The following is an 18,885-nucleotide window of genomic DNA, read 5'->3' as shown; positions in this document are numbered from 1 at the left end:
TTTCATAAGTAATTGTGACGATCGGTTGGCCGGCATGGTGGCGTGGCGTTAGTGTTCGGATGTGAAACTTGGTTAAGCTAATTTTGCGATAATTTTCACACGTTCTTGAGAATATCCCCCAGTGTGTACTAGAGGATCCAATGGTGAGGCACAAAATATTTTGAAGAACACTCAAACTCGGTTTTAGTTTAATGACTGAGAAGTTCAGCTTTCTAAAACTAATACAAGTGATCATATGCGAATAAAAATTGCATTTTCTTCCAGTTTATACTATGAAAATATTTTTATACCAGAACGGAAATGGATGCAACAGATGGAGAAACAATTGCAAAGGATATATGACATTTTTATGGCTTATAAACCATTTTATTGGTTTAATAGTATTTTTAACAATGAAAACCTGGCCAGTGAATAATCACGTGACCAACAGATTTTGGACTATTTTTGCTTCCTACATGTTAAATATGGCAGATAGTTTTGGCTTTTGTATAATGAACAGTTATTTCAAACTTCAGTAACACACAGGAAAGACTTATCTTTTTATGTGCGTAGTTCTCCGCCCCAAACTCGTAAGTCGTGATTAGCAAAAAATAGTAAACTTACACATAAGTGTAAGTTTACCTATGTGAATCAGGCCTATTGTGAAGTTAGTACCTGTCGTTAGTAGTGGATCAGAACTTCAGTTTGGAGTAAATTGTATTTGCTCACCTGCCAGTAATGCAAGCTGTGAAAAAAGTATGTACGTTTTTTCTACTTTTATGAAACACTGCAACACATCACATAACATGGCTATAATCAGGAAACTAGATTTTACACAGCGCAAATACAAAATTAATTTTGTGTAGCTAATGTATATTTTTATTGGTTACTTTTATGCCTGCCTACTTGCTTCCAGTTCATGATAATTACAGCTTGGCACATAGGCCCAACGACCTCCAGGGCAACTCACCTTGGCAAGCTTTCACAAACAGTTTTACAAAGTGTGATGTATAACAAATACACATAGAAGGGGCAGCCAATGTTAGCTTAGACCTATCTTGTTAGACAAGGCTAATTGGCATGTTTGAAATGAGCGTGTCTGGAGTAGGGTCATGAAATATGTTTATATCCCTCATTAAAACCCCAGTGACAGATGAAAGAACAACATAGAAGCCAATAAAAGAAAGTCTGTTGGAACAAACTTTACCTTAAAATTTGAATTCACACTTTTTGATAAATAAACATGAATTTCACTTACTTTACCAGGTATTAAGAATATAATAAAACATGGGGGCTCAGTTACGAAAAGGTGACGCAGTGCAATGCAGCAAGTCTCCTTGCTGTGCTGCACAGCGTGACAGGGAAGGGGCAGGAATGTGCTGTATTTGTGGCAATACAGCGCATTTCCCCCCGCTAGCACCCTTTTGGCAGCCTAGCACCAATGCAGGCACCCTTGCATCATGGTGCAAGGGTTCCTGTGTTGCATGCAGGATACTCCTCATTATGCCTCCCCTGGGAAGGTGTAAGAGTTTGATGCATTCCTAGATTTACACGTTCTTGTAAATCTGGGAATGCTTCAAAATCCATGGGAGTGGCGTAGGAACACCCATGCAACACTCATGGAACACCTTCCCAGTGCAGAGGAACGCAACACAGCAATTTGCGTTACACCAGATATTTTAAGCCACTCAGAGCCATGCGTGGCTTCCAAAATCTGACTTAGAGGTTTGCATAATGCATTTACCATGTTGTGGGGTGCACACGTGATGCACACCCCTCATAAATAAGCTCCATGGTACTCTCTCTCAGTCTCTCTCTCTTAGTCAGTCAGTCTCTCTCTCTGTCAGTCCCTCTCTCTGTCAGTCTCTCTCTCAGTCTCTCTCTCAGTCAGTCAGTCTCTCTCACACAGTTAGCCAGTCTCTCTCAGTCAGTCTCTCTCTCTCTTAGTCAGTGACTCTCCATGTCAGTGTCTCTCTCTGTCAGTCTCTCTGCCAGTCAGTCTCACTCTGTCAGTCTCTCTCTGTCAGTCTCTCTCTCTCTGTCAGTCTCTCTCTCAGTCCGTCAGTCTATCTCTGTTAGTCAGTCAGTCTCTCTCTCAGTCAGTCTCTCTCTCTCAGTCAGTCAGTCTTCTAGACAGTCTCTCTCTCCCTCTGTCAGCCTCCCTCGTCAGTCATTCTCTCTCTCTCTCGCAGTCAACCAGTCTCTCTCAGTCAGTCTCTCTCTCTCAGTCAGTGACTCTCTCTGTCAGTCTGTCTCTCTGTCAGTCAGTCAGTCTCTCTGTCAGTCCGTCTCTCTCTCAGTCAGTCTCTCTCTCTCTGTCAGTTTCTCTCTCAGTTAGTCAGTCTCTCTCAGTCAGTCAGTCTTCTAGACAGTCTCTCTCTCCCTCTGTCAGCCTCCCTCGTCAGTCATTCTCTCTCTCTAGCAGTCAACCAGCCTCTCTCAGTCAGTGACTCTCTGTCAGTCTGTATCTCTGTCAGTCCGTCTCTCTCTCAGTCAGTCTCTCTCTCTCTGTCAGTTTCTCTGTCAGTTAGTCAGTCTCTCTCTCTCTTAGTCTTTCCCTCTCAGTCAGCCAGTCTCTCTCTCCCAGTCAGTCAGTCACTCTCAGTCAGTCATTCTCTCTACCTCAGTCAGTTAGTCTCTCTCTCTGTCAGTCAGTCTCTGTCAGTCAGTCAGTCACTCTCAGTCAGACAGTCTCTCTCAGTCAGTCTCTTTCTCTCTCTCCCTCTCTCAGTCTCTCTCTTAGTCAGTCTCTCTCAGTCAGTCAGTCTCTCTCAGTCAGTCAGCCTCTCTGTCAGTCAGTCTCTCTCACAGTCAATCAGTCTCTCTCTCTTAGTCAGTCAGTCTCTGCCTCTCTCTGTCAGTCTCTCTCTCTCAGTCAGTCATCTCTCTCTCTCTCTCTCTCTCTCTCTCTCTCTCAATCAGTCAGTATCTCTCTACCTCAGTCAGTCAGTCAGTCTCTGTCAGTCAGTCTCACTCTCCCTCAGTCTCTCTCTCTCTGTCAGTCAGTAAGTCTCTTTCTCTACGCTCTCTCCACTGTCTCTCTTTCCACTCTCTCTCTCCCTACTATCTCTCTACTCTGTACTCTCTCTCCACTCTCTCTCCACTCTCTCCACTCTCTTTTGTCACTCTCTCTCTCTACTCTCTCGCCTCTCTCCACTCTCTCTCCACTCTCTCTCTCCACTCTCTCTCTCTCCACTGTCTCCCTCCACACTCTCTCCACTGTCTCTCTCTCATCTCTCTCTCTCTCTACTCTCTCTCCACTCTCTTGCTCTCCACTGTCTCTCTCCACTCTCACTGTCTACTCTCTCTCCACTGCATCTCTCCCCACTGTCTCTCCACTCTCTCCACTGTCTCTCTCCACTCTCTCTCTCTCCAGTGCCTCTCTCCACTCTCTCTCCACTGTCTCTCTTTCCACTCTCCCTCTCTTTTCTCCACTCCCACTTGCCATTCTCTCTCTCTCTCTCCATTCTCTCTCCACAGTCTCTCTCTCCACTGTCTCTCCACCCTCTCTCCACTCTCTCTTGCTCCACTTTACTCTCTCTCCACTCTCTCTCTTAGTCTATTTCTCTCTCAGCTAGTCTCTCTCTCAGTTAGTCTCTCTCTCTTTCTCTCTCTCTGTCAGTCTCTCTCTCTCTGTCAGTCAGCCAGTCTCTCTCTGTCAGTTTCTCACTCTACTCTCTCTCCACTCTCTCTCTCGACTGTCTCTCGACTGTCTCTCCACTCTCTCTCTCTTCAATATCTCTCCACTGTCTCTCTCCACTCCCTCTCTCCAATGCCTCTCTCCACTCTCTCTCCACTGTCTCTCTCCCCAATGCCTCTCTCCACTCTCTCTCCACTGTCTCTCTCTCCACTCTCTCTCTCTTTTCTCCACTCCCTCTCGCTACTCTCTCTCCACTCTCAGTCAGTCTCTCTCTCTCTCTCTCTCTCTCTCTCTCTCTCTCTGTCAGTCTATCTCTGTCAGTCAGCCAGCCTCTCTCTCTCTCTGTCAGTCCCTCTCTCTGTCAGTCTCTCTCTCTCAGTCAGTCAGTCTCTCTTTCTCTCTCAGTCGGTCAGTCTTCCAGACAGTCTCTCTCTCTCTCTCTCTCTCTCTCTCTCTCTCTCAGTCTCTCTCTCTTAGTCAGTCAGTCTTTCTCTCTGTCAGTCCCTCTCTCTGTCAGTCTCTCTCACAGTCTCTCTCTCAGTCAGTCAGTCAGTCAGTCAGTCAGACTCTCTCTCTCCCTCTCCCTCTCTCTCAGTCAGTCTTCTAGACAGTCTCTCTCTCTCTCTCCCTCTGACAGTCTCTCTCAGTCAGTCATTCTCTCTCTCTCGCAGTCAGCCAGTGTCTCTCAGTCAGTCAGTTTCTCTCTCACTCTCAGTCAGTGACTCTCTCTGTCAGTCTCTCTCTCTGTCAGTCAGCCTCTGTCTCTCTCTGTCAGTCTCTCAGTCTCTCTCTCTGTCAGTCTCTTTCTGTGTCAGTCTGTCTCTCTCTCAGTCAGTCAGTGTCTCTCTCCTAGTCATTCAGTCTCTCTCAGTCAGCCATTCTCTCTCTACCACAGTCAATCAGTCTCTCTCAGTCAGTCATTCTCTCTCTGTCAGTCTCTCTCTCAGTCAGTCAGCCAGTCTCTCAGTGTCTCTCTCTCTTAGTCTCTCTCTCTCTCTCTCTCAGGCAGTCAGTCTCTCTCTCTCTCTCAGTCAGTCTCTGTCAGTCAGTCAGACTCTCTCTACCTTAGTCAGTCACTCTCTCTCTCTTGCAGTCAATCAGTCTCTCTCTCATTCAGTCAGTCTCTGCCTCTCTCTGTCAGTCAGTCTCTCTCTCTCATTCAGTCAGTATCTCTCTACCTCAGTCAGTCAGTCTCTGTCAATCAGTCTCTCTCTCTCTGTCAGTCAGTCTCACTCTCTCTCAGTCAGTCTCTCAGTCAGTCAGTATTCAGTCTCTCAGTCAGTCAGTCAGTGTCTCTACTCTCTCTCCAATCTCTCTCTCACCATTCTCTTTCTCGACTCTCTCTCCCCTCTCTCTCTCTCCACTCTCTCTCTCTCCACTCTCCCTCTCTACTCTGGCCACTCTATCTCCACTGTCTCACTCTCTCTCCAGCCTCTCCACACTCTCCACTCTCTCTATCCACTCTCTCTCTCTCCACTCTCTCGCTCCACTCTCTCTCTCCACTCTCTCTCTCTCCACTCCCTCTCTCCACTCTCTCTCCACTGTCTCTCTCCAATGTCTCTCTCCACTTTCTGTCTCTCCACTCTCTCTCTCGCTCCACTCTCTCTCTCTCTACTCTCTCTCCACTCTCTTTCCACTTTCTGTCTCTCCACTCTCTCTCTCTTCACTCTCTCTCTCTCTTCACTCTCTCTCTCTACTCTCTCTCTACTCTCTCTCCACTTCTCTTTCCACTCTCTCCACTGTCTCTCTCTCCACTCTCTCTCCACTGTCTCTCCGCTCTATCTCCACTCTCTCTCCACTCTCTCTCTCCACTGCCATCTTCCATTCTCTCTCTCCACTGTCACCCTCCACTTTCTCTCTCCACTCTCTCTACTCTATCTCCACTCTCTCTCCTCCACTGTCTCTCTCTTTAGTGTCTCTCTCCACTTTCTGTCTCGCCACTCTCACTCCACTCTCTCTTTCTCCACTCTTTCTCCGCTCTCTCCCTCTACTCTCTCTCCACTCTCTCTCCACTGTCTCTCTCACCACTGTCTCTCCACTGACTCTCCACTCTCTCTCTCTCCACTCTCTACTCTCTCTACACTCTCTCTATCCCTCCACTCTCTCTCTACTTTCTCTCTCTCCACTTTCTCACTCTCTCTCCACTCTCTCTCTGCTCTCTCTCCACTCCCTCTCTCTCTCCACTCTCTCTCTCCACTGTCTCCCTCCACTCTCTATCTCTACTCTCTCTCCACTGTCTCTCTCTTAACTGTCTCTTCACTCTCTCTCTATCCACTCTCCACTCTCTACTCTCTCTATCCCTCCACTCTCTCTACACTTTTTCTCTATCTCCACTTTCTCTCCACTGTCTCTCCACTGTCTCTCCGCTCTCTCTCCACTCTCTCGCCACTCTCTCTATGTCACCCTCCACTCTCTCTCTACTCTCTCTCCACTGTCTCTCTCTTCACTATCTCTCCACTCTCTCTCTCTCTCTCCACTCTCCACTCTCTCTATCCCTCCACTTTCTCTCTCTCCACTGTCTCTCCGCTCTCTCCCCACTCTTTCGCCACTCTCTCTCTCCACTGTCACTCTCTCTCTCCACTCTCTCCACTCTATCTCCACTCTCTCTCCACTGTCTCTTTCTTTAGTGTCTCTCCACTCTCACTCCACTCTCTCTCTCTCCACTCTCTCGCTCCACTCCCTCTCTCTACTTTCTCTCCACTCTCTCTCCACTCTCTCTCTCGCCACTGTCTCTCCACTGTCTCTCCACTCTCTCTCCCCACTCTCTCCTCTCTCTCCACTCTCTCTATCCCTCCACTCTCTCTCCACTCTCTCTCCACTGTCTCTCTCTATCTCTCTCTCCCCACTGTCTCTCCACTGTCTCTCCACTCACTCTCCATTCTCTCTATCCACTGTCTCCCTCCACTCTCTCTCTCTCTCTCTCTCTCTCTCTCTCCACTGTCTCTCTCCACTTTCTGTCTCTCCACTCTCCACTCTCTCTCTCTCGCTCTCCACTCTCTCTCTCTCGCTCGCTGGGGGGCCATGCGTACATTACCAGCAAGGTCCGCAGGCCATTATGCTGCACCCTCGTTCTGGTTAATTATAATGTTTAGAGGAACAACAGTTGTTGCGTAAATATGATAATTTTAGAACTTCAATCACCTTGACATAAATCATTGCTTGCTAAATGAGATAATAGATATTTCTCTATATATATATGTTATTCAGGCATGTGATTCATTTTTGAACAATCACTTTTTGTAAAACCCTTTATAAATATAACTATCAAAAGCAATGTCGAGTAACAGTGACTCAAAAGGCAGCATTGTTCTTATATAAATAACGTTTTGAAAGCACACTGTCGTCTGGAAACATTTTACATTTGTAAGCACAATACAATACGTCACAAATATCTATGATTTCTCAAGTGGAAAATCCCTGATGTCTGGCTACTTACTAATGTTTTTACTCGGGTCAGTTACAGAGCGTGAGATTTAAATGGGAGTACACTGGAAAATACAACCCCAATAACCAGTTGCCGGATTCAGTGGCATAACGAAACTTGAGGGGGCCCCCCTGCAAAGCACATGGAGGGCCCCCCCAGGCGGCCTAGCCCACCACCTACCACTTTGCCTCACCACCCAAAAATCTGGCATATGTTGATTTGAAACCTCCAACATTTAAATGAAATGCCTCTGTATTGTCTTTCTCAAAGTTCTAATGAGAAAGTGGGAAACACTCTTAACATATAAGCTACACCATTTGTTACAATAGTGTCAAAAGCGGATTATTTAAATGAGGCAGCAATCAGAACAATGCCAAGGAGCGATTCTATTGTCTCAGGAACTTCTTCTGGCTGAAGAACAACTATACGTGAAACTTTGAAAGCCAAACCTGCAATTCCATAAAAACGTGACTGACAATATACACCTGTGCCCATTCACGGATTGGCTTTGCCCCTTGCTTCCCCAGTGGCCATCACCGACCTAAGCCTCAGATAACAAATCAGAGAAGCAAGAACAAAAGTCCTTAGTTGGCTGGGTTATTGAAACCAGGGGGCGCTACTAGACCCGAACTTCAGGGGGGCTAATACTCCCAGCCAGGGCTGGCTCTAGCACTGGCCGCACATGGTGCAACAGTCTTTTTTGGTGCCCCCTCCCCCATGTCCTCCTTTTCCATAAATTCCCTCACTACCACTCACCAACAATGCACCTCATCTCTCTATAGCACCTTTCTGACAAACATTTCATGTTTTTATAGCGCTCAGTTCTGTGATCTGCATAGTACACGTTCTTTTTAGCTGGCACATTATTCTTCTGCGCTTTGTGGGTGGTAGGAGTGCCCATGTGAATGCACACTGAGTGATGTGACAGTGTGAGAGTAGGGTAAGAGGAGTGACTGCAGGGTGAGTGAGGTAACCATATGAATTTGGGTGCAGATGTAAGTGCAGAGTGGGACGAAAGAATACACGGTTAGTGATGGGCTTGTTTGAGTGAGATTGCAGTGAGGGGGACAGGTGAGTGAAGTGTGACATGAGTGCAGAGTGAGTAGTGTGCTTGTGTGACTGCAGGGTGAGGTACAGGATGAACAGCGCCAAGCTCGTCATCAGCACCGCTGCGCCGCACGCAACCCCCCTCCCCCCTGCACCGCGGGGGAATTAGCCCCGTGGCGATAGGGTTAAGGAGGTTATACTTTCCGCATCTCAGGGACGTTTTCTTGCTATCGCTATGCTGGTTGCCCGTTCATTGATTTTACAAAATTGGAGATCACTGGAAATACATTTGTTGAGAAATGGTTGTGTAAAATGAAACGTACAAAATGTTTTGAAGAAGCTTATGCTAAGCGGGTGGGGGCAACTAAGAAATTTTCGAGGGTTTGGAATTATTTTGCTGACTGTTAATTTGATAATTTGATAATGGTGTCTTTTTCTTTTGGTTGTTATATGTACTTATTATGTGTTGAATCAGGATGCGATTTATTTACAGTGCAAAATGTTTTGTGAGGTGTAAATAACGGCTGTTTTCTTATGGCTCTGCTCAATAAAAACTTTTTTTTTTTTTAAAAGAGGCAACATTTTCAGCATGTATATTTTTTTGATTTAAAAACAATTCAATTAGCCAAATTAAAAGCATAGTATATTGAGTTTAACACACAACTGAAATAATCCCTTTTAAACCTGAAGAAAATGGAAAATGCAACCTCTAATAGACTGAGCACAAATTAGTCTAATTTGGCACAGAGCCTTTAAGTAATTCCAAGGCAGTTTGTCCTTCTATCCTGTACTACAAGGTTAACGAGGCAGCTTGTTTTTGAGGAAATACAGTGGAAGGATCATCCTTTACAGACCTTTTCTCAACACATTTCTCATCTAAGCAACAGTGATCATCCCCCCCACCCCGCCCGAGTAGAACGTGGCTTATACTTACCCAGGAAGGGTCTGTTAGCCTTCTGGTAAAAAGTAACAATGCAGGACAATATCCATCTAGCCATGATTTGCTTAGTAGAAGCCATGGTAGGTTAGACCGCTTCAAAATTTACTGCTGTTTTCTTTGGTTCTGCTCAAGTAGTATTTCAGAGCTCTAAATACATCTTCTTATGGATACATCTTTCTGATGGAGACGAATGATCTGAAAAAAAGTTGGGAGTGAAATTATCCAGTTGACATAAAAATCTGATATCACTTTGGGCAGGAAAGAAAGGTGATTTTTTAGACATTCTGGGTTGCATCGCGAAACCACATACAGCTCCTCCAAATCCAGACCTTCAAGCTCACTATCCCTTCTGGCAGACTTTTTTGCCAGAAATAAAGCTGATTTCCAAGAAACAAGTTTTATGTCTGCCATGTGGATGACCAATTCATTTCGAGAGAACAATACTGAACTTCGGGAGGATTGTCTGGAGGAAGAGAAGATCTTCTTGACACCTTCAAAGAAACTCTTAATAATTTGAGGGGGATTGCAAAAAAAGGACACCTGACTGGAACTTTCACTATACGTAGTAATGACAGCCAAATGCACTTTGATATAGTATAATTGAGGGCCTGATTTGCTGAAATAGACGGAAGGAAGAACTTCAAATCTTGGTGAACAGCTCTTAGTTCTAGCATTTTGAGAAGATACAGATTTTTCACTAGTAATTGCTTGTCTTTAGTGGCAGAATCCCACATGTGGGCACAGTCATCAAAGATGTGCCTGCAATGATTGATAAAGAAGCATGATATTTATCTCTGGAATAACCTCCCCAGTAGCATGCATAAAACTGATTATTAGAAATTGGTACTTTTACCTTCTCTTCCTAATCTCCAATCTTCCGACACCGCTGGTCTTCCAAATATTCTTGTAGCAGACACATATAAAGTCTGGCTTTGGGGGCTAGAAAAATGTATACATCCTTGCTCCCCAGGAAAGGATGCAACTTATCTTTCTGATGGTGCTCCTGTGGTTGTCAGAAGGTGAATCTTCAACAAAATAGGTGACAGTCTTTTCTCCACCCAAAATGCTGAATAGTGCTGCCAATAGCCAGTGTCTGGCAAAGGGGTCAAATGAGCTACTCATGCTAGACAACATGGTGGGGTCACAAATTTAGAGCTGCCCCAATCTTGGGGTATATGTAAGGTGTCTCCAACAAGCATTAGATCTGCCGTTTGACGAGTCAAAGATTTGATCCCTGCTTTCATCTTTGCTTGCCTCCTTCTATCCTGGTGTATTCCAGTTTCCCATCCCATGTACGCTAAGAGTGACTTTAACACTTTTTGCTAGAATAAGGTTTGTTTTGCACCTAGCAAACTTTGTAGACTGCCAATGTTACATATTTCAGGATGTTGTTTAGGGGAAGGCTCTGGTAGGGAGATTTGTGAATTACTCTGTTGTAGTTGTAGCTACACAATTCTCGAGTTAACACCCTGCAATCATTTTTAAAGGATGCAGCCAAAACAAATACAGAGTCCTCACGCACACACTTGAGATCAGAGGAAAAAGTGTACCGTTTCCAAAGGGCTGCTGGAATTAACATAAGAGTTTTAGAGCATGTCCCTGAGTTAAAACCATTCCGTACTGTCCAATATATTGATTATTGCCAATAGGCAGAAGCTTGAGAGTTAAGGAGGTTGTCCTTCAATGCCCCTTCAAGACCATCTTGTGCCTTTCGGGTCCCTAGCGCTCTGCTGAGAATCACTAAAATCATCAGTGTGTGGGTGGTCCCTTGGATGAATGGCCACCTAGACATACTTGGAAGAATAAGACAACACTCAAGAAAAGCAAAATATTTTTGGATTGGAGAACTAGTGCAAACGACTGTTGACTTTCTTCCCTACTGCTCACCTCTTCAAGATTAAAGATGAACCAAGTATTACCGTCCTTTGACAAACTTCATCAAAGTTCCATAAGCATTTCCAAGGGAATTTCTAGCTTTATATTCTAATGTAAGTTACGGAATCTGAAGGCTGATGACCCACTGCAGAATGATGAAGGTTTCACCAAAACACATGGAGCAGGATCTCTTCGTTGTCCATACAGTTCCGAAAACTATTTTCAGTGGCTTCACAATTCTGTTACCTGGCCAGTATGTCATGCATAATGAAAGCAACTGGGACGTCTCAACATTTAATCCTGGTTAGGTCCACTACAGTACCAATCCAAATTCTACGAGAAGAAGGATTTGGGTTAAAAACAAAGGGCTGATAGAATTCAGACTCCTTCAAGATCTCAGTATCAGTTGACCAAAAGGCTGCTGGCACCTTTCCTTCCAAATAGGGGCTACCAGGACTTGCCAAAACAATTGAGGAACAGTTGGGCAATCTAAACAGTTGTATGGAAGGATATAACTGTAGATACAAAGAGCTATGGACTTCGATCGAAACACCTCACATAATTAATGGTAATGTATTGCCTTTCAACTTATAAGTAAAGGCAAGGCCACATTAGCTTTTGCTGAAGCCCGTAGTTCCATGGTTGCACACCACGGTGCAACGATAGGGCCAGATTTACTAAGCACTTGCCTTGTCCTTGCGTCAGGTGCTCAAGTGACATTTACAAAGCCACACAAATCAATATATGTGTGTCTATGAGTCACTATCTGCAAAGTAACACAATGCAGCAGCGCCTTGTGCTGCTTTGTGTTACCCTGTGTCGGGGAGGCATTAAATGGGTAGAGCATGGGAGTTCCTGTGCATGCACCCATGTGTTTTGACACAAACGCCTATTTACTAGTCAGCAAACCTGGGTTTGCACCAAAATGGAGGGCATACCCAACCTTGACAAAACAAGAAGAAATATCTTTATTTCTCCTTGATACTTGCACTTTGCATGTGTGCTGCATTTTTCCTGCACAAAAACTATTCTGATGACAACAGCATTACCCATGCATTGTGGCACAGTGGTGCCTGCATTGAGGCTGGGCAGTCAGAAGTGTGCAAGTACCATGAGAGAGCAGAGCTGCATTGTATCTTAGTAGGTATGGCCTATTTGTGCTCTCTGCCTTTGACGCATCACAGCATATCAACTTCCCTTGCTGCATTGCATTGCATCAAAGTTTGGTAAATATGGTCTGAAGTCCAAAACCTCTGTCCGATAGGTACCAAAAAAACGGAGGAGCCTTGCAAAGTTTACACCTGCCCCAGTAAGAGAAAACTCTAGTATATTAACATGCTTGTCTTGGAATCAAGATCAAGAGGAATTAATGCTTAACCTGTAATCATTGCTTTAAAAAAAATGGTTAAAAAAATTGTTTGCCTCAATTCTGCACTAGCACTTGAATCTAAGGCTAAGTTTTTCAAATTGCACTTTGTAGTACATAAAGTAGTGCCACAGTAGTACTACTTACTTACTACTAAATGCAATTCAAAATCAATTGGTGGAGATCTCCATTTAAACTATATATTTTTTTTGTGATCAGCTAGTTAATGATTGATGTATTATTGTTTCAAAGTAGTGATGAAGTTAGTTTAAAAAAAGATGTATTGAAGTTTCTATCTTATTTTTTAAAAATGAAACATGCATTAAAATTAAATACATACCATTAATCTAACTACTGCAAATTAAATAAAAATAAAAGTGCTATTGAGAGTGGATGCTTTAGATTATTCTTGAAAGTTAATATTTATGAATTAAATTATTATATTTATATTATTCTAGTATTCATTATATATTTAATTTGACTTTATATCTTAGTGTAAATGTAAATTTACACTTGGAAATGGTGAATAGCCAAAAAGGTGAGTGTTACTCCTAGGCTTAGTAGATTTACACATCAGTAAATCTACATGCAAATATTTATCTTTGTGAATCAGGCTCCTTATTTAGCCCTAGGGCGACAGCAAAAACTGAAAACAAAAATGATCCTCCTGCATGTAACACTTGAGCGTTTAGCCCATGATTTACACTTTTTCAGAAATAAATGGTGCATATTTTTTACTAAACAGTAACAGGCCTGTCCCACTAGACACTCTTATTTTAATTTTTATATATTTCAAGGGTTATGGTGATATCAAATTTTTATTACCACCAGCCGAGTATCTTCTGGTTATTCACACCCATACAAGTGTCAGAAACTAACACGGTACACACACGGTACACATCCAATCTGTCGTGATACCATCACCCACCAAACAATTTTTGTGGAAAAAGTGTGGAGAAGAGAGTGAGCCCCTCACGGAAGAACCGCCAATCGGGTTATCTGACTAGCAATTGCCAGTATACCCAATTATCATCATTGGTAACTCACTCTCATAACAGTGGAAAATGAAGACGAACACCAGAAAAAGACCGACAACATATAACAGTGCTTCTTCTCAACATCAGCCCCACAATCTGCTGACTGTTCCTATCATAGCAAGTCGACATCCAACCTTGCTATTCTAATGTGCACGTATAACCCAGAAACCCCCTAGTCTCACTAGGAACAGTCAGCAGATTGTGGGGCTGATGTTGAGAAGAAGCACTGTTATATGTTGTCGGTCTTTTTCTGGTGTTCGTCTTCATTTTCCACTGTTAGGAGAGTGAGTTACCAATGATGATAATTGGATATACTGGCAATTGCTAGTCAGATAACCCGATTGGCGGTTCTTCCGTGAGGGGCTCACTCTCTTCTCCACAAAAATTGTTTGGTGGGTGATGGTATCCCGACAGATTGGATGTGTACCGTGTGTGTACCGTGTTAGTTTCTGACACTTGTATGGGTGTGAATAGATAGAAGATACTCGGCTGGTGGTAATAAAAATTTGATATCACCATAACCCTTGAAATATATAAAAATTAAAATAAGAGTGTCTAGTGGGACAGGCCTGTTACTGTTTACTATGGTTTGAGTGGGGGGCGGCCTGCACCCTTTTCTTTCCCCCTGAGGCTCCAGTTAATTGGACAGCATATTTTTTACTACCACTTTTTTCAAGTGTTTAACACTCGATTTTAGCATAAGCTTATAGCAAGCAGTGTGTTGTGCTTAGTAAGCTGATAAGAGCACTGAAAGCTGCTGGCTAAAAACTGGCAGGCTTATTTACAAGTCCAGGGCGCCGCCAGTGCATCACTTTTACTGATGCACTGGCATCGCATGGGCTTCCCCATATTTACAATGCCATGTAAACCCTGCATGACTTTTCATGGTCTTGTAAATATGTTTCCCTTTCACACAAAATTCTGCATGAAAGGGGTGTTTCATTGGTGTTGCTGTGGGTGTTTCCACGCAACATCCATGGAACTTGACACCATCCTAGATTTACAACATTTTGTAAACCTGGGAATACCTCAGAATGCTATGCCTCCCCGGGGAGGTGTAGGATTCTGTGAGGAGGCGGAACGAGGAGAAATACTTTTATTTCTTCTCTCTTTTTCCTCTTTATATGTGTGCTGCTTTCTGTAGCATGCATCGAAAGAGGAAAATGCCTGATTTTGAAATTGGTTTAAACATGGGCAATAAGGCGTGCTAAGGTTTAGTGCAAGGTTTATGTGTGTTAGTAGTGCAAAATGCCCTTAGCTGTTGAATCTAAAGAGGCGCAGCATTACAAATCGGTGAACAAAATGCTCAGCAAAATAAAATGAAAAAAGTCAGGGGCATATTATCAAGGGGGGCGATAGGCACTTTTTTCGCCGGTTTAGCGGCCCTTTTCGAACGCTAAGCGGCGAAAATTCTATCGCCCTATTATCAAGCTGTCGCTAACAGCAGTTAGCGACAGCTTGAAGGCGATAGCGAGAGGTTTGGGGCCCGCTTTGCATGTCAGCGATATTATCGCTAATGACATGCAAAGTGGGCGTACTCAACCTGTTAGCGACTGAAAGCAGTCGATAACGTCGCTATCGCCTATTCACAAGGCTGGCGTAGCGATGGAAATATTCCCGCTATCGCCAAAAACTAACGCCTGCTCTGACCAGTTCTTAGCCATGTTATCCAATGGGAGGTGGATAACATGGCTAAGAGCATTTCGTCGCTAATGCGAGAATATCGCTGTATTCTCAGCGATATTCTCGCATTACGCCGCTATCGCTGGATATTTTAGCGATATGGAGCATAACGTTGCTAATAGCATGTTTTCTCCGCTAAAATATCCAGCGATAGGCAGCGATAAAAAAAAGTCGCTAAGCGCATTTAGCGATAAATATCGCTAGTTGTTGGAAATATGCCCCTCAGTTTCTGTGTTGTTCCATTTCACAGACACTAGAAGAAGCCATAAAGGGCTTCTGACCCGTGGGGAGGGGCGAAATCATCCCAGGGAGTAACCTACCCATTCAACAGTTTTTCTTACCCTGCCTCGTATATTTTAAACCAGTGTTGATTAATCTGTATACGCTAAGGCTGTTTAATAAAATATGAATCATTTATACAATATGCACCCAGCCAATCTATACTTGCATCTTTTGATGGCAGGATATGACGTTCATGCTGTTTCATTAAAATGCGGTGACTCATAATGAAACAATGGCCTGTGAGGGCGCGAGGCGGACTTCCAGCGACGCATTCAGCGGTACCTTCAAGGTTTAGAAGGCGCTAAGGCGATGAAGAGCGGGCAAGGGTGAAATACGGAAAATTAAATAATGACAGAGGAATTCTGACAATCTCATAAGCGATGCTCTTAGTTTGGAGCGGGGGCGGGAGGGCACCTCTGAGATATTGTTGAACTGGCTTTGCGCTGCTCCTATGGGAATCGTGCACGTGGAATCTGCTCAAGGTGAGAGCCCGCCATGGGCAGGAGCTGACTTCCCGGTGATGGACAGGTCAAGGGCCGCCTCCTCAGAGCAGCGCTCTGAGAATGGTGCTGCAGCTCATCCCCACAGAAGCTGTCATGGCCTCTGGTATGTGGAGAATGTACAGATCCTAGCTGCACCTCTCCCTGGCTTCCACTGAGGGTGTGTGCTTTGTTCTACGCGCAAATCTGCAATCCATTAAATTGTTTTTTAGAAAAGTTTCTAGGCAGATATGCAAGCAGCTTGTGCACGGCAGGGCACTTCTGTTGGGGGCCAGAAAGGGCCCTTTATTCACAGCTCATGGTCCGGGAGGGATCACTCTTACAGCTGGGGGCCCAAGCAGGCTTCTCTGTTGCAACCCTAGTATGTGTCCCTATCATAGAGCTAGGCCATGGAGGGTCACCCCTCTTTGAGGTGTCAGGAGAGCTGTATTACAGCACCTGGCACTCTGATAAAGCTGCTGTTTTCTCTTCTGTGTCTCACTAGTGTCAGCGTCACAAGGTGATGGATGGGCGGTCTGGCGGCTACAGCGTCCCATGGGCCCTCTCGGCAGACACATGTGTAAGCTGGTGGCCCTCTCTTGCAAGCAGTGAGGCCACTCTGTTAAGGATGAAGGTATCTATGTCATATGTACTTATTTGGCATGCTTTTCCACCCGCGCAGCAGGCGCGCCAAAGGCAAGCCCGTCTGCGCCCATCCGTGGCCATCCCCGGGGCTAGGGGCTAAACACTATGACCATTTTATTACCTATATCAAATTTTAAAAAAAAGGGGGAGAAGGAAGTAGTTGTGATACATTCAGCTTCCTTGGTACATGGTTCAAAAAAATCAGAGGGGGAAAGGATCACTTGTCCTGGGTCACCAGGGTTTATTAGCCTTTCATTTCACGGTGCCGATAAAAAACCCTCAATCATGTGCCAAGGCTCGGATGGCGGTATATCTTGGTTCTCCGTCTTTATTATAGGTACGTGGCAGCATCATCATTGGGTTAGTTGTTGTGATTCCTCCACCTGGAGGTAAACCACTGGTTAATACAGTAGCGAGCAGTGATTAGTGATGGTGAGTTGCTAAAGTGAATGAAAAAAAATGAAAAACATTTCTGATAAAAAGCTTGAATGGCCAGAATGAAAAGGAAATTTATTTAGTCTGGGTTCAGGCTCATTTAAAAACTTTTGGCGTGCGTAGGAAGGGGAGTTAAGCGTCTTCCGCACTAATCTTAGTTCAATAAAAAGGTCGACATGTTTCAGCGTTTGAATTGCCCAGGAGGGGTCAGGTAGGTTTTCTTCAGGAGCTCAAAAACTAGTGAAAAAGTGATGACGCCCTATATTTTCAGGGTCTATATGAGTCTAGGGGATCAAGAGGAAGAGGCAGCACAAGTCGTGCATATCCTGCACACGAGCAGGCATAAACCCCTCTGGAACCACCCGATGATGTCGAAACACACTAACTGAGAGGTGCTTTCAGACCTTATTACAGTCAGGTTAATATACCTAGACCCATATAGACCCTGAAAATATAGGGCGTCATCACTTTTTCACTAGTTTTTGAGATGGCGGTCGTACTCTAAGAGTGCTCTGGACCCCCTCCGTCATCCGCCTCGCACCCGCCGCTTCCAGCTACCATCAGATCTCGGCATCTACCTGCGGTGACTCCCCATTCAGCCTGCTGTCCCCTGCTTTCCTTTGGGAGCTGCTCGGTTCCTCTGCTGCCTTTACTGAGCCCCTATCCATCTGCAGCCCTAAACGCTCAAAATGGCGGCCCCCTTGCTGTCCCGTCCCGGGCCCTGAAGTCTCTGCCCTGACGGTCTGGCGCTCTCCTCGCCCGCTGCCCGTGACTCACCTGGCGGTGGCGGACTGCTTCGGCGACCGATTGACTCGCCCTGGAGCTCCAGGGCTGCTGTAGTGAGCCCGCCCCCGGGCCGGCGGGTTCAGAGGACGGTGGGGGCGGTCCCTAGGTACGGTGGAGGCGCCCTGGGATGACGAGAGGTGCGCTGGTCCCCCCGGGGTAATGGCAGCTGTGTGAGGCTGTCGGGCCGGTTCCTGGGGCTGCAGGAGGTACAGACATGGTACCCAGGTGCGCCGCTGCTGCCGGAGAGGCGGAGAGTGAAGGTCGGGCCGGACTGATTCTGTGGGCTGACCGGCGACGAAGGAGACCCGCTGGGGGAGATGCAGTGAGTGGGAGCGGAGCCGGTGTGGCGGTGTTGGCTGCTCTGGTGCGGAGTGCCCGGTGCCAACCAGACGTGTGGGCTGAGTGTGGGCCCTGCCCGGTCACGGCGGGACTGTTGTGTGGGGCCCCCCCTGTTGAGTGTGCTGGGGGCTGGGATTCAGCCTCTTGCTGCCTTCCCCGGGCCCTGCTCCAGACCGCCTAGGCCGCGCACTTGTGCTCCCATGAAATGGCCGAAAGGATTTTGATCAATTGCGGTGCCCTGGTGAGCGGGTGCCCCCTGGGGCCGGGAGGCCATCGTGCAGGAGGTGGCCGGATATAAGCGAGTCCATCCTGGTTTGAGAGGGGCTACACCAGGAGGCCACATTCCCTTCTTGGCTGCTGTTGTCCTTCGCGCCCGCCACAATTTTGAGGGCGCGGGAGCGCAGGGAGCTGCTGGCTTCATCGGGTGTGTGGATCAAGTGGACTCTGGCCCTTCTGTGTTCCCCGGGGGTAGGCACGGAACTGTGCTGACCTCTGCGCGGTTACGAGGGTTGCTGCGTGCCCGTCCTCCGGGGCTCGAGATTTCAGCTGCCTGCCCCGGGTACATTGCAGTGGAGGCCGATTTCTTCTCACCGACTACGCAGCTGAGTACTGCGCCGCGGCTCGGCTCGGTGTAGGGGGTAAGTCAGCCATCGCATCGGGTGGCGCTCACTCCCCTTCCCTCCTTCCCTCCCAAACCTCCCCCCCAGAGTGCCTGGTGCTTTGCTGCTGGCCGCTGATGGATGTGCTCTGAGGACTGGGGTGTCATCAGTGCTGCCTGGGTGCGGTGCGTGAGAGAAGGGATCGGCCACTACATCGAGTGGTGGGGAGGCCGGCTGCCCCCCCCCTCTGAACACATTCGACTGCCTTCCTCGGGACCATGGGCAGAACCCGCACCACTCAAACCCCCGTTCTTACAACCCATACTAAA

Source organism: Lissotriton helveticus, chromosome 5_1 (assembly GCF_964261635.1).
Source record: "Lissotriton helveticus chromosome 5_1, aLisHel1.1, whole genome shotgun sequence".
Classification (NCBI taxonomy): Eukaryota; Metazoa; Chordata; class Amphibia; order Caudata; family Salamandridae; genus Lissotriton; species Lissotriton helveticus.
The sequence above is the reverse complement of the archived record's forward strand: the minus strand, read 5'-3'. Positions refer to the sequence as shown.